Source organism: Dermacentor variabilis, chromosome 2, assembly GCF_050947875.1.
Source record: "Dermacentor variabilis isolate Ectoservices chromosome 2, ASM5094787v1, whole genome shotgun sequence".
NCBI classification, from domain to species: domain Eukaryota; kingdom Metazoa; phylum Arthropoda; class Arachnida; order Ixodida; family Ixodidae; genus Dermacentor; species Dermacentor variabilis.
Window position 1 is genome coordinate 29,456,111 of NC_134569.1, and position 16,500 is coordinate 29,472,610.

Below are 16,500 nucleotides of genomic sequence, written 5' to 3' on the forward strand. Positions count from 1 at the left end.
TTGGTGCGTTGAACCGCGTTGCACACATCCGGTCGTTCGATTCAAGCTTTTCACTGCAAATGGTCTTGCACGTTTTTATGCGACTTGGCGTCTGTAACATCGTCTGTATTTCAATCCACATTTCTATCTTCTGAAAGCGCTTGAAGTGTCACGTGTTCTGATGCTTGTTTTTTAAGTTAGCATTTACGTGCAAGTAAATAAATAGTCTCTTGTGACTCGTTCACGTCTCTTGAAGGGCTACCTTATTTTTCACACCAGTTTTGATAATGTTAAGCCAGGACTTCTGCTGCGCAGTTTGCTTCTGTTGCGCAGTGCCTGTATGTTATGAGATGGATAATATAGACACTGCTCACATAGTGAAGGCACAGCAACAGCCAAGTGCTACAGCTCGGGAACAATTTGCACTCCGTCTTTATGATTTACACATCGATTTCCGCCGCCATTCTGAGTGTTGTTAGCCAGCGCCACCACAGTATGCGAGTGCTGGCGCTGGCTAACACTCCAGAGGTTAGTTCTAGTAGCTAAACATAAATACCCAAGAAAAGTGAATGGGAAAACGGCGCCGCGGTAGCTCACTTGGTTAGAGCATCGCACGCGTAATGCGAAGACGTGGGATCGTTCCCCACCTGAGGCAAGTTGTTTTTCATCCACTTTCATTGCGATTATTTTCTTATCATTTCTTTAATTCAATTAATAAGTACAAGTAATTTCCCCTATAATGTCCTTGGTGTCTGTTTACTGGCTTCTTATGCTATGATTAACAAAAATCGCGCCACTCGGTTAACCCTCTTTCTCTGACCGTTTATTAAAACGCCGACTCAAATCTTCGCGTGTGTTTCGCGATATACGGAGTGTAAAATGCGATCAATGTCTTTCTTTTTGTTGGAGTGTTTCAATCCTTAATGAAATTACATCATCTGAATCAAACTCTCCCGTAGACGTGGCAATGAAAGACATCGAAACGAGGACCAGCGTTCTTAAAGCTGCTCATGCAGGCGTTTTCGTTTCCCGCAATGTATGCGCGAGCACTTGTAATTTTTCCAGAGAGAAGTCTCTTCCAAGCGAGTGAGCGCGGACGCTAGAGTATCACTGAGGACCCTTTTCGGGAAAATAATTATAGAAGATAATAAATTAAGACGACTGAGATGCATGAAAGCGAGAAAGTCGGGGGAAGGCCTCGTCGAAGTGGGTGACACCTATTTTTGTGGCTCTTTTGGTGACTTTGCCACCATGAGCGAGTTGTGTGAAGCAAAGGTGAACGTCGCAAACAAGATCGCAAGCCAGCGCAAATCGCTATTTTTGTCTTGGCTCTCATTTTCTTTTTTGTTTCTCTGCTTACCTACCGTAGAAACTCCTCTATTATCCGCAGCATTCTTGTTTTGCGAAAATTTGTGGTATGATTAGAGCAGTCCAGCTATTACACTGATAAAGGCGCCAAGTTTTCTTAGACATAATCTTCAAATTGGGATTCCAGTGATGCTGACGATATCCAATAAAACCCCCTTTGAAGCGGGCATATCTATTGCAGTATAGCACTTTGCCTATTTGTGCTGTATGCTGTGACGTTACATATGCCTGTAACGCTTTCATTCTTCACAAATAGGAGGCATGCACAGAGCTCGACCCGCGGGGCGGCGACAGTGTCGCTGGGGCAGCCGCGCCATGTTGATGGTCGGGGAGCATCGAAAGAAATGGCAGCGGTCTTACTCGCGCGAACATCTGATCCCTATCTTTTGGCCCGCCGTTCGCCTTGTTTTCTTATCCAGTCGCTGATATATAAGTAGGACGTTTCAGTGTCTCGTGCGCAGTGCTGTTCTACGTCTACGAACAGGTCTACATACAATGTTTACGTATCCGGACACACTACGCTCCGGCGTGGCCGTGCGTCAACTGAGCTTCGGTGTCGCGGTGAACTGTGCTATGTTCGGATGCAGCAGTCACACAAGAAAGAAACTCGGTGATAGGAATATGTTGTCCAGATTGGGTTCCTCTCGTCACGTGGTTATTTCTCTTTTTAACTGCAACATTAATGTAAAAGAGCACAACAGCTATGTGCGAGCACGCCTCTGCCAGGCCTAGCTTGCAGGCGCAGTGTGCCGCCAGCACCTCGCCGTTTTATTTTGCGAGAAGCCATGGTACGAGTGGCTTTTCATCGAATTATTGTGATTGGCAAACCTGGGAGGGCAAAAAAAAAAAGAGACTGTTTTTGCAAGAACAGAATAATTGACGTAACATAAAAATTACGAAGGCTGTGTAAAATCAGTGTTTAGTTCTCAGGGGGGGGGGGGGGGGGTCTTTTTTTTTTTCATTGAAGCAAGTTTAACGCTATCCTTTGACGACGCAAGTGGAAAACGCGGAGTAAATTCCGGAATGAAGGCGATCATGTTACGCGAGCACTTTGACGCGCGGCTGCTGCACCCAGCCGCTCGCCAGATCATTGTGGCCTTCCATCGACTTGTAGGCTTTCGATTGCTCGCGGAGCTCGTTGCATTCGCAGTGTAATTCTTGATGTCTGCGACGTCCACGCGAGGCAGTAGTCCGACATCGCGTCGAAGCTGATGATCTTTGAGTTCGAGCTGGTCGACATAGTCGCACGATCCCATTTCGTTTTCATAACGCGATTTTTCTGGTTCACTCAACTCACGCACGTACGTGCTTAGGCCCATCGTTGACCTAACACGTACTACTCGATAGCCAAGTCAGAAAAGCACATTGAAAAGGTAATTTGATGGTTCGTGCGTATCGGTGGGCCACTTGGCGACGCAGGCCTGCTCGCGTAGGCAGCGCGAACTTGCGACCGCAGTTATGGCGGCCTCCGCGGATGCCGCTAGCGCTCCTAGCGGATGACGTCATGTGCATACCCCCTATACTCTAAACGTCCTTTGCTTATCTCAACTGCTGACCACTTAATGCTCCCAACATTTTTTAACCTGAGCGCCTCCAGAAAGTAGGCGTTCCCTACGGTTGTGGCTGAATGAATATCTGACGTGCCATTACAGTGCCCCGAGTAGTCTCGGAACTTTTTTCTGCAGCGTGAGCACACGTTCTTCCCCGTGTTGCGAATATTTGTTGTAGCCGTGGCGCCACCTGCCGGCAGTTCGCCGCGCCGCGTTGCGTAAGTGAATGACGGAAGGGAATTAAACTTTGCAACACCTCGTGAAAATAGTGCAGTTCACGCGCGCTCAAGAGTGTGTGCGCGACACACTTCTCGATTGATCGCGGCAAATTTTCACGCTTTTCTGATTTAATATAGCAACGTTTGCATCGCACGCAGGGCACTATAATGAACCTCTTAATAAAGCACCTCTCACCGACCGCTTATTTTGGCACCATCGCGGCGCATGGCTCAGATTGCGGCGCTCCGGCGGCACATATCGAATCAGGAGTTTAACACACTGGAATGACTCAGCTGCAAAATTAAGTAATTATACTATGCTTTTTCTTTTTCTGTTGCGGGAGTGTCTGTTTCCAGATATTGGCGTAGACACATATCTTTCCATTCAAGTTAGGAAGAGCAAAAATAAAGAATAATAATCGGGCTTGAATTTCTTGAGACACGTGGTGGCATCTTCTAGTGGGCATGGCATCCGGGACCGGGTAGAGGGCTATCGCGGAGGCACCGGGCATGGTCAAAATTTCCCCCGCGAAAATTGACCTCTATTCACAAAATCAAACCACAGCTAGTCTCTCACAAGCTGAGGTGGATTATACAGCACAAAAGCCCACAGGCGTGCTTCTGTGGTTTTGCACGGACACGGCTCTTTCCCGCGCTTTTTCACTTTTTAAAGTTTAGCCTGCGCGCAGGGAAATGTGTGAACGTTTTTCGCAGAACTCGGGTTCCAAGTCGACGGTGCGCATATTACGCGTGCCTTTGCGGTATTGTTCGGATAAACAGCGGAACCGTCCATCTGTAGTGACGTCACGAGGTGTCATTTGCGGGCACGCTCTGGTTCGTTCCTGAGGCTCTTATTTATAAACGACTCCCTTCGCCGCATTTTTGAAAGAAAGGTGAAAGAAACGGAAGGGGTGCAACTGTTTTGAAGAGTTATAAATAGCTTTCAAACGAGCAGCTGAGCTTCGAAGGCCCCCTATAGTGCCACTCCAACAGAAATAAGAAAAAAGTTTGAGGTGGAGGGCACACAGGGGAAGTTGGCCAGAAGTGGCATTCCGCGAATTGGGGTACCTGCAGAGCTGCGAAGAAGGCGTCAAGCATGTCGTTCCAAGGCACCCAGCACTTCATATTCGAAATTAAAAGCAACGAGTTTGTCTTGGCAACAAGAATTTGGATCCGGGCATTCTCTTAATGATTACGGGCCGGGTCACCGAAGGCAGACATTGAGTCAATCCCTGATATTAATATTGCCGTTCTAGAAACGTCGAAACATCTGTGTTCTTTAGTTGCAGATGAAATCGTGGCACCAAAGATAGGATAGCGTAGTTAGACACATTATGCGCGAACTCCAAAGCACCGGATCGAGGGGTGCTACTCCGGCAACTTCTCGGATATCGCCGAGGGTAGTCACAGGCCACTAACTATACTCCCACCGAGAGTGCAGGCTCTGCTCCCCCCCCCCCACCACTCCCTTTTTTTTTTCGTGAATTATGAGAATCGCTAAGCTGAAACATTTCAAGCTCGCGCGTTTGCGACTACGTAACACCGCAACGAAAACAGGTATAAAAATTCAGCAAAATCCAGTTGGCAGAGCGTTTCAAGCAATTCGTAAACCCGCGCGTTAAATTTGAGCACGCACGAACAATTTGTTTGTTGCACGATTTTCTCGAAATCATTGTTTACAAAAGTATACTGTTGTGCTCTAAAGCAAAGTGTAAAAAAATATGTATACATTAATTTCCGCTAGTCCTTTCAAACGCAGCCTACAAAACAGAGGGGTCTGTTCTGAGGTGTCGCGGTACTGTGCAACTATATGGTTCCTAAACAAAACCTGCGCAAGATATATATATATATATATATATATATATATATATATATATATATATATATATATATATATATATATATATATATATATATATATATAATTTCAATTCCTAAAGAAAGAAAAGTGTTGGTGGGAGGGATCTTTACAGACGTATACTCATTCCACTGCAGATACATCAAAGACATACAATGCACCTGCTGCGTTCGATCACCGTCGTGGTTGACGGCTCCCACGCACGTACACGGCATTGCAGCATAGGGTATATTTTACCCAAGGAAAACGTTATTATCACTGCTTGCGAAAGTGACTGTGAAGAAAGAACGTGGTGCAGTGATGGTTGGATGGAATGGGAAGGGACGGACGGACGGAAGACCGACCGAGAGCTGCCTCAGTTCAATCGTCCACGCGCCGCACAACATATCGAGACTATCTCGCGTCACGGGTCGTTAGGTGAACACACACACACGCACAATAAAAAGAAAAAAAAAAGGGAAAGGGGAGAAAGCCTTGAAGAACCCTGTCTGCGTGAACGCGCCTATTTCAAGCCGCCGCCAAGGTGAGAAGCGCTTGCACCATCCAAGCAGCGCGCCACCGACGGCCGGGTTCGCTTCGTGTCCATGGCCCCGTAAAGCGCCTGCCATTGATTGAAGCACCCGTCTGTTAGGCTGGGAATGTCTTTCTTTCTTTATCTTTGTTTACGGCTCGTGCAAATGCCTCTGCGCGTGGGATATATTCAGGCGTTCTCGTATTTGTTTGCGTCGCGAATCTTATAACGCTTTATCACTTGCATTCAAGACGTATCGCCGCGCAACCGGGAGTACCAGTACGCACTTAGTCATAAACTCCAGTCCTCCTGAATGGACTGGCAGTCATCGGCTAACCTTAACTACCGTAGTGTACGATTCCTCCATTTCCGTAGAGATAAACGCGAGCACGTACTGCAGCGTTTACCTGCTCGTTGGTCTCCTTTTTTTTTTCTCTTAAAGTACCAGAACGGTGAACTTTTTAGGCTTTAATTACAAACGTAGCCAATAACTGTGTCAGCGTGGTTTTTCTTCAAAATGACTAAACTCTCGTTCCCATTGACTGCTTTCCTTAAGGTGTCAGCAGAAATATACTTTCTTTTCGAATAGAGCAGCTACTCCTCTTCTGTACGGGCAACAGAACGCAGATGTGCGTTAGGTACACACATGAGCATCGCATATTTTACTGATACCATGCTGCATTTAAGTGGAAAGCTTAAGCGCGCTTTTTGTTTGTTTATTTGTTCACTTATTTATTTATTTATTTACTGCAGAAAACCTACAGCGCCAGACCAGCATTATTGCAGGTAACAATTGCAAAGAAAAAGGGAACCACGATTTTCGCCTCGAAGTATATTATAAACAGCTATGACGCCTGTACAAGAATTCGTATGAACGCACAAACACTAATACGAAAGGAAAATAAATAATACATACGAGAATCACACATATATAAGTACATCTGCGTATGCTCTATAGGAAAACTACAAAGCACCCGAAACCGAGAACTCTAGAAAATTTGTAGCCATACAATGGGAGTCCGTGACGGCTTGCATAAGCTTATTCCACATTGTTATTGTATGTAAAAAAGAAAAAAAAAGATGCAAAGAAATAAGCACTTGTAAACAGATCGGCGCGATAGAAGTACTCGCGGACTTCGATAACATCACCTCGACGAGCAGATGCGGAATGCGGCGGTGGTAATAGCTACGGAAAAGCGTTTTTATCGATTCCCGCTTTAGCGAAGTATATCTGAAATAAAAGTTCAAATTTCGTGCGCACGCGACGTTTCTCTAAGGTTTGGCCGTGTATAGATTGAGCTTTATTTCGTACACGTTCCTACACCGGTTGTGGCCGCTTGACGAAATTGGCGGCGCGGTTCTGAACAGGTTACGGTGGGCGTGACAAAGCAGAAGCCCGCCGGTTGATTGGCCTTAGATTGGCCGGATGTTACGTTAAATTACAGGCAGCTTTAGAATAGGCTACCCAAGCCACGGCTGGGCGTTGGGGGGCACAAACTCCATTGTAGGCCCTTCGCACTCTTTTGTGCTCGCGCTTTGGGTTCTTTTGTGCGCCCGATAGTTTTCGTGCCCGCACCGCTTGGGCACCCTAATGTATAAAACCCGACGTGTACACGTTACAGAAGTAACCGATTACAATTACAAATACTTCGTTCAAAAATGTAATTCATTACACTTACCAATTACTGCACCACTAAAGTAAATGAGCAATGAACTACTAAACATAGTTGGTTGCATTAGCGTTACTTTCCTCCCTATATTTATTAACATTGCACTATTATATAGTGACTATAGAACGAGTTGGCCTAGCTCATTCAGGCCATCCTCTGCAGCCCTTCACACGTTATGTAACTTCACTAAGAATCGCTTTTCAAAATTTTCCTTAGTAATCCTCCCTCGTTTTCTTGCGAATATATCTGGCAATGGCACTGAAAACTCGCTTGACGTGCGCGCTGTAGAGAAGTGTAAAGTACGAACGCCTAGCTCACGAAACAGCGCTTAGTCAAAACTCCGCGATGCTCGGGTCCATTGGTCCTCTACGAAGCTTAGCGCTTCATTATTGCTGGTGCTAGAGGAAGGTGCTACCGATAGGGCCAGTGAAAACTGAAAAAGAAAAATTCTTTATAGGTAACTCCCCTATTTCCCCAACGGGTAATTCCCTGGCACCAACGTCTGAAATGGCCATCGCTATCGAGTCATAGAAGCGCCGTTTCAGTTGGTCGGCCAACGTCTGTTGGACCTCCTTTTTGCGACCTTCGCTGGTTGGCCATTTAAACTCATTGTAACGGACGCCAGCAAGCGTTCACATTCCTTGAAAAGATGGCGAGATCTTTAATGTAATTTAATAGAAAGCTGCGCAGTATTCATTCCTAAATATACTGTTCGCGTGTTACAATCAACGAAAGATGTGTATATGAGTCACGTATATACATATCAAACGGTTACAAACGTATACGCGTTTAACGGCCAAATACTTCTGTCTATTATCAAAAAAGTAATAAACGGCATTAGTTAAAAAAATTGAGCAGCACCTCTTGCCACCAATGAAGTCTGCCTAAAAGCGCTTCCAGGAGAGAGAAGCATTTATAATAACAGAAACGCTTAGAGTTCGGACTTCCAAGAGACGTATGCAAATATGCGTCTGTCATGTTCAGTCGAACGAGACGTAGCTGCAGTGCGCTGATTGTGCGAAGAGGGCAACCCATGTGCAAGTTTCCATTCCTTTGTGCACATTACAGTTCCAGCCAAATTTAAGTGCTCGAAGCTGAGTCGTCTGATATAGCTTGTCTCGCCGAACATGTAGCTGGTTACTTGTATTTGGTTACTGAAAAAAAAAAGAGCAATTGAACTGCAATAAGCGTTACCGAGACAACAAAGTATTTGTTATAGATTACAAAATTCCCTCCCCCGCCCCCGTACTAAAGAAAAACGTGATTGATTAGAATTTATTACATGTATTTCGTTACGTACAAGTCTGTCTAAACCTCTTTCACGTGCGGTGGTGGCTGTCTGAAATCAAGCCTAGTGTAATTTAGCGCACCGTACACCATGTTTGCAACGTAGTCTAAATTATTATGCCAGGTTAGATTATCGTAAAAATAAATACCCAAGCATTTGTAGTGTTGCGTTTTTTTTTCTGTTTTTCGTCGACGACTGAAGACCGATGGCAGAAATGATCGAAGAACGTTCTGCGGGAAAATGAAATGTGGTGCTTATTTTTTCATTTCGTGTACCATTGATGATGTATTGCACAGTTTTAACCCTAATGGGAGAGAAGGGCATCAGACTAAAATTTGAATTCTTCGCTTTTACTCGCCGGAACCACGGTTAGATTATGAGTTACGCCGTTGTGGGGAAGCTCCGAATCAGTTCCGACCAACTGTGGTTCTCTAACGTGCATTAACTCAAAGCATGACGCACGAGAGTTTTTCGCGTTCCTTTCCCGTAGAAATTCGGCCACCGCGGCCGGGATCGAACCAGCGACCGCGCAGTTACCGCAAAGCCGTATTCAACAGAATAATAGCAACTGAACAAACAGCACGAAAAAAAACAGAAGTTCTGTGAAAATGAGTTGACTGTGTTGACACTTTCCCTGTTTCTTGTTGGGATGCAAACATGGTTGGCCGACACCAGACGCGTTCCTTATAGCTCAATTTTACGCATATGATGAGTAGATGGGTTCGCGCTTCCTTTCATTAATATATGATCTGCTCTGCACGTACGCGTCGTAGAAAAATGTAAATACTGTTGCTTACCACGTACCTGCCCTTTCTGGAACATTCGCGATGAACTCCTTTCGACACACGCACGCACGCACGCACGCACACGTGTGGCTTGAAGTGGCTTCAGAACAGCCAGTGTTGCTTTTTTGCGCGCCTGTTTCTTTACTGGTTTGTTTTTCTGCCGGTTCGGCACCTGTGCTCTATAACGATGTGGTAGAGTGCTATCGTTTACAAAGAAGTAGGCTATTGCGACTAGCGTCCCAGCTGTTTTCCTAATCGCGACGGGGCACATGTGCACCGAACAGTACAACATGTATCGCCTTGTGGATAAACAGTTGATAGCTAGTAGCACTCGTCCTTGTCTGTTTTTTTTTGTCCGTCAGTTTGCGTTGAGTTGCCGTAGTCAGATGGCGCTTTCATGTCATTCCCATGGGCCATTTAGTTTCACAATGCACTTTTTTCCATACCATTAACATCGCTTCTTGCCGCGTGGTCAGTCAGCTGCCAGTGTCGCGTCCTCAATCGATCATTTAGTGGTATATCGATTCCATGTCTTTTCAGTCGAGCGTGGAATGGCGAATTCAGCGGAGCCGCATGGATGAGGCGAAACTAGCACCGACAGCGCTTCCATCGACTTTATTTTCTCATGGCCTGGCACTATAGTCTGGGAAGAGGGAGAGGGGGAAAGGCAGGGAGGTCAACCAGACCCGCGTCCGGTTTGCTTAAAAAAAAAGGGGGGGGGAGGGGCAAATAGATACAGCGGGAAAGGAGGGAATTTCTTAACAACGCGAACACGCGGGGCAGTCGATCACGCACAAGCGGTCGCCGAAGCCAGCGAATGTAACGAAATGTAGTAACGCCAATGTTGCTTTGTAAGCCCGCGACTCGTGCATGGTGCCATGATTCAAAAATCTGTGCCTCTGAAAACGGCCTACAGTCTAACCTGTTTAGCACAGCTCTAAGTGTATTAGCGTAGTAATATGTACATATAGTGTACGCGAGATTGCACACGCGCAGAATCGACTATCTGCTTGAGTTGTTTTGCATGCAGGGACGATGCCGCGCACGCTAACTCTGCATGAGCCCACTGTTTCAGGATTCATACGTCGATCCACAGAGGTGCCGCGCTACGTCATGCAAAAAGTGATAGAATCACGGAAAGTTGATAAAAGAAAATTGTGGGGTTTTAGGTGCCAAAGTCATGGTATGATTATGGGGCGCGCCGTTGTGGGAAATAATTTTGACCACCTGGAGTTATTTAGAGGGAACCCAATGCAAGGCACACGGACGCTTTTGCATTTCGCTCCCATCGAAATGCAGCCGCCGCGGCCGGGATCTGGTCCCACGCCATCGGGCTCAGAAGCTCAACGCAAGTTAGAAGCAGCTTTAAGGAAGAGAGAAAAGATTAAGGAGACAGGAATAAAATGCCAGCCCGATAAATATCTGTAGATTACTTGATTAGCTCAAGCAGGCTAGGTGACTATTTGTCGTTTCGTCGTTTCGAAGGGGATGCCAATAGATCATCATCACTATCATCATTACCATCAAATAGCTCGAACAGTATCCAGCGAGCGTACAAAAAGCCTGTGGCGACAACGTGCGGTTGGCGAGGTGGATCGGACCGCGTGCGCAGTCCCCGTCCCAGCGGACTGAGCGTCCTTCGGGTGATTGCCTCGCTTCCGCTATTCCCCATCCTTCCTAAAGATACCGCAAGTTCCGAAAAAAAGAAAAAGAGAAGACACACTTTTTCACCAACTCCACTGGAATTTCCGCAACGCCACTGTTTCGACGCCACTTGAGAATAGACGCTAAACGACGAAAAGAAAGCCCAGACACGCACTTCGTCTCGCCGACTTCGTGCAGTGCAGCGAAGTATTCACCGTCAGCCGAACGGGAACGAGAACCACGCCTGCGTTTCTGTGAGAACAAACGTTGTGCACTGAAAGTCCGTCCATGGAATCACATTCTTAGATGGAAAAGGTCACGTTAGTTACTGAATGAGAGCTAGTAACTGCTTGCCACAAAGTTAACTAAGATTGTAGTAAGGCCAGTTGACAAAGATGCCGGTATTCACTATACCAAAGGAGGGGCTGCACCACGGCCAGCACAGGTAGTCCGTTTACGGACCATACATAGTTATGACACCGGTATAGTGGCATCTGCTACCCAATCAATTTAGCGGGGCATTTCTTTCTTTACGAGCGGCTTTTCTCTTGCCAAGAAGCAATTAGGTCGATTCGGTTCCAGAATTGTGTTATAAACACGTGTGCGAAAAAAAATAAGAACGGGTGCCGCATTACTACACAATTTAGTGATATTTATAGTATTGTCAAATAATTGCACGTAAGGGCCATGAAAGGAACTTAGATTGCGTGCAATAAACTGCACCGTACAAAATATGAAAGAACGACAGAGAGGAACAAGCACCGCACAATACAACGATCGTTAAACTATACGCTACACATTTCTAAGGACGAACCTTATCAGCGTTTATAGGCGCAAGCTTTAGGAGCACAGATTGTACCGGTGCGCCTATGTATTTTGATTATTAACAAACATACGAACCTATATTTGTATAACCTACAGTCTGCACATATGTGCGACACAACGCAGCACATAACTATTAACGGAACGTAATGATAGAAAATACAGTTTCTCTAAACATTGTATTAAGACAGCCACGACACAGCAGAATAGACCCTGGGTCTATGATCGAACTGACTTTATTCCGAACTTGCCCAACTTGCAGCAATTCCGCAGTAATTAGACTACAAGTGATGGTGACACTGGCCTGTGAAAACTATTAACTGCTTAGTAAACGCGGTCCTACGCTGTAATTCTGTATTATCGGTATTATAAGATAGCTTGTAAAGTGGTATTAATGGGTGGTACATTTAGGGACTACATATTTACAATTAAAAGAAAGTAAGAAGGTGAAAGTTTCATTCTTTTTAAAATTTCGCGCCGATATCTCTGCGCCGGTATACGTTATTGTGACATCACGGAGTTTAAGCTATTCTCCCGTATTTCGACCATTGGGGGCTCAACAAATGTTCTTGAAAGTTTCTAAGTTCAGTCTTTGGCTGTTTTGGAATGTATTGTAGAAGGGTAATTTACTGGGCTACGGAGTTCAGTAGTAAAGCTGAATGACTGGATCCGTCCTCCAAGAGAGGAGGATCCGTGTGTGTGTGTGTGTCTTGTTTGGATCCCACCGATGGCATCGGTTGTTGGGAACTCGGCGCTGACGCCCGTGGTTGTACCTGGGTCGCAAGCCCCAAGGGTAGCGTTGGCCTGGCGGCCTGGGGTACAACTGGAAGCATCCGAAGGTCCCGGCAAAGCATGAGTCGACTGGTAACAACAAAACAACTTGTTTATTTTAACATCGCAAAGAGTTGGCGGTCAGGTTGACCGAAGTAGAGAGACGGGAGAGCACTTTACTCAACAGAAGAAATCGGAGCCCTCCTTTTGGCGTCCGGGGGCAGCTGTTTTTATACTCTCGCAGTTGAGGGCAAGAAGGAACCCCTCAATAGACGAGCACGTGATTGTACAATGGGCTAATGGTGACGCACACTGTCGTAGCGCCGCCGGTCGGGCACAAAGACTGGGAGGAGAGGGTGACCCCTGCTGTCGCATCGCCTGGTTCGGGCACAATGACTGGAAGGAGAGGGTGACCCCTGCTGTCGCATCGCCTGGTTCGGGCACAATGACTGGAAGGAGAGGGTGACCCCTGCTGTCGCATCGCCTGGTTCGGGCACAATGGCACATACACTCACACACGCACATGAAGACACGTGGCATCGGAACATGCCTGGAAACGCCTGGAAACGCCTGGCGGGGAGCGTTGCGGCGACGCCGAACGGGCCAAAATGTCTGCCGCCCTGCCGCAGTCGCGCCGGCAAAACCGCGTGTCGCAGGCGAAACGCAACAGACCGCCCCGCCGGGGGAAGGAGATCCCGATGGACAGGGGACTGCATCCGCTGTCCGGAGGGATGTCGCTCGATGATGCTCATAACCGAAGTCGGGCGTCCCTCGACGTTTCTTGAGCGCAGCGCACAGAGAAGGCCTCGTTCTCTCGTTCAGGTTCGCACGGGACACTGCAAAGTGACTTCGGGAGAGTTCACATTTTTGTTCTCGTTCCCGGCAAGCGTTAGAACTACGCTGAAACTCAACCGCTCAGTCAGCAAGCACGGCACAACCCTCACTAAGCCCTGCCAGGCTCTTTCCCCTTTTTATACCACTGCCTAGTTCCTTACAGTAGTCTAGCATCACTCAGAACGCGTCCACAAATTGGAAAATTGCACTAGAAAGCATATCATCACTTTGAAACACTAAACAAAAGCAATATGTTAAAAAAAATCCTGCCTCAGGAAGAAAAACATCAGTAACCAACAATTTTGAGGCTGATTCCTACGTTAGGGGCTTCGACTTAAGCCATCGGCGTTATCGTTGAGACTCCCCTTTTTGTAACGCACCTCAAAGGAATATTGTTGTAAAGCGAGGCTCCAGCGCAGGAGGCGGCCATTTTTGGGAGAGATGGTCTGCAGCCATTGGAGAGGGCAGTGATCCGTCTCAATGATAAACCTCGAGCCGGCTAGATAGCATGACAATTTCTGAACGGCCCACACGAGACACGCACACTCTTTCTCGGTGGCGCTATACGCCTGCTCACGACTGGTCAGCTTACGACTAGCATACAGGACGGGGTGTTCTACTTCTCCATTTTCCCGTTGGCACAGTACAACGCCCATGCCTCGCTCACTAGCATCGCACTGAACAACGAACCCTTTTGTATAGTCTGGCGATCGTAGCACAGGCTGGTTTGTTAGGGCACTCTTTAGGGCGCTAAAAGCTCTTTCCTTTGTCTCGTCCCAGACGACTGTTTGAGGCTCTGTCTTTCTTAGAGCATCCGTCAGGGGAGCCGCGATATCAGAGTACCTAGGGATGTACCTCTGATAGTAGCCGGCGACACCCAAGAACGACCGAATATCGGTCTTGGTGCGCGGTTGCGGAAAGTCTCGCACAGCGGCCACTTTTATTTCAGAGGGGCGGCGACGACCCTGACCAATCACGTGACCGAGGTAGACAACCTCGGCCTGTGCTAACTGGCACTTAGGAGCCTTGACTGTCAAGCCCGCTTCGCGCAGGCGGGTTAGCACTGCCCGCAAGTGTGCCATATGCTCAGACCAGGATGCGGAGAATATCGCTACGTCGTCTAGATACGGTAAAGCGAATTCTTGCTGTCCCCGCAACACTTTATCCATGAGGCTTGAAAAACAGTATGGCGCGTTCTTCAAACCAAAACTCAACACTTTAGGACGGAATGTTCCCATTGGTGAAATGAACGCCGCATACCTACTAGCCTCTTCTGTAAGTGGAACCTGCCAATAACCCCTGACAAGATCTAGGGTGGAAATAAACTGAGCGCTACTAACTTTCTCAAGGCGCTCCTCGATGTTAGGGATCGGATAAATTTGATCCTTAGTGATGGAATTAAGCCTGCGGTAGTCGACGCAAGGACGAGGTTCCTTGCCCGGTACCTCAACTAAAATCAAAGGGGAGGTATAATCACTCTCACCTGCCTCAATAACACCGAGCTGTAGCATTTTCTTTACCTCAGCCTCCATAATATCGCTCTGGCGGGGTGACACCCGATACGCCTTGGATCGTACTGGCTCTGTGGAGGTAAGTTCTATATCATGAGTAAGTACAGAAGTCCTACCAGGCCTCTCAGAGAACAGACCTTGAAACTCTTGTAATAGCTGGTGTAGTTCGGTTTTCTGCTCGGGCGACAGCGGTGCTTTACTGATAAGGTCACTAATGACTTGACCGGTGTCTTCCCTGTTCGTCACTGAGCCTAGTCCCGGAAGCTCGACCGGAAGCTCTTCAGGAACGTTTACCATCATGCACACCACTGCTTCCCTTTGTCTATAAGGTTTGAGCAGATTACAGTGGTAAACTTGCTGTGCTTTCCGCTTTCCTGGCAGACTTACCACGTAGTTAACGTCCGACAGTTTCTGAACAATTCGTGCTGGGCCCTCCCACTGCACGTCTAGTTTGTTGTTTAGCGATGTGCGCAATATCATGACCTCATCGCCCACCTCAAAACGACGGGCCCTGGCTGTCCGATCATAATAAACCTTGGCCCTCTGCTGGGCCTTTGTCATTGCTTCACCTGACAACTCCTGTGCCCTTCTTAAGCGTTCGAGGAGCTTAAGTACGTACTCCACCACGACTGGGTCGTCGCCCCTACCTTCCCACGATTCTCGAAGCATGCGAAGCGGAGATCGAAGCGAGCGACCGTACACCAGTTCAGCTGGCGAAAACCCCGTAGCTGCATGCGGCGCGGTCCTTAAAGCAAACATCACCCCAGGCGGACACAGCTCCCAGTCAGTTCGATGTTCAAAACACAACGCTCTCAACACGCGCTTCATGACGGAGTGGAGCTTCTCAACGGAATTCGACTGTGGGTGGTACACTGAGCTGTGTAACAGCTTTACCCCACACCTTTCGAGAAAAGTTGTCGTCAAAGCGCTAGTAAACACTGTGCCCTGATCTGATTGGATTTCCGCAGGGAAACCAACTCGCGCAAATATGGACAGTAGTGCATTAACTATCTCAACTGAGCTGAGTTCTTTAAGCGGCACTGCTTCAGGGAACTTTGTCGCTGGGCAGATCACAGTCAAAATGTGTCTGTACCCCGTGGCTGTTACCGGCAGAGGTCCCACTGTATCAATAACGAGCCGTCTAAAAGGCTCCGTTATGATAGGTACCAATTTCAACGGCGCCCTTGATTTGTCCCCTGGTTTGCCCACCCGCTGACAAGTGTCACATGTCCTCACGAAATGGTCTGCGTCCCGAAAACACCCTGGCCAATAGTACTCTTGCAAGAGACGGTCCTTAGTTTTCTTAACTCCTAGGTGTCCGGACCACGAACCCCCGTGTGACAAGCGCAACAGATCCTGACGATAGCATTGAGGCACGATCAGCTGATCGAACTCCACTCCTCGGCGGTCTAGATACTTCCGGTACAGGACTCCACCTCTTTCCACAAAACGCGCAGTTTTCCTGGCGATACCTTCTTTGACATTGCAGCGCACGTTTTCCAGGCTGCCATCCTTTTTTTGCTCGGCTATCAAAGCCGACCGGCTGACTTTTAGCAACCTATTAAGTCCGTCTGACGTAGGCGCGATGAGCAAATCAGTAGATAGCTCTTCTAACTTTCCCGTGTCGGGCGTTTCCTCTCCAGTATCTGGCGCCTTTAACGTTACAGACTCAAGTTTATTCAGTTCGGGCG

General features: G+C 47.4%; 1 protein-coding gene across 2 annotated transcripts in view; it reads left to right on the top strand.

Annotated features, from left to right (window-relative positions):
* tn (tripartite motif containing protein thin) overlaps positions 1 to 16,500 on the top strand; it is a 167,432-nt gene that overhangs the window by 27,127 nt on the left and 123,805 nt on the right. The gene's annotated exons all lie outside the window — the stretch shown is intronic.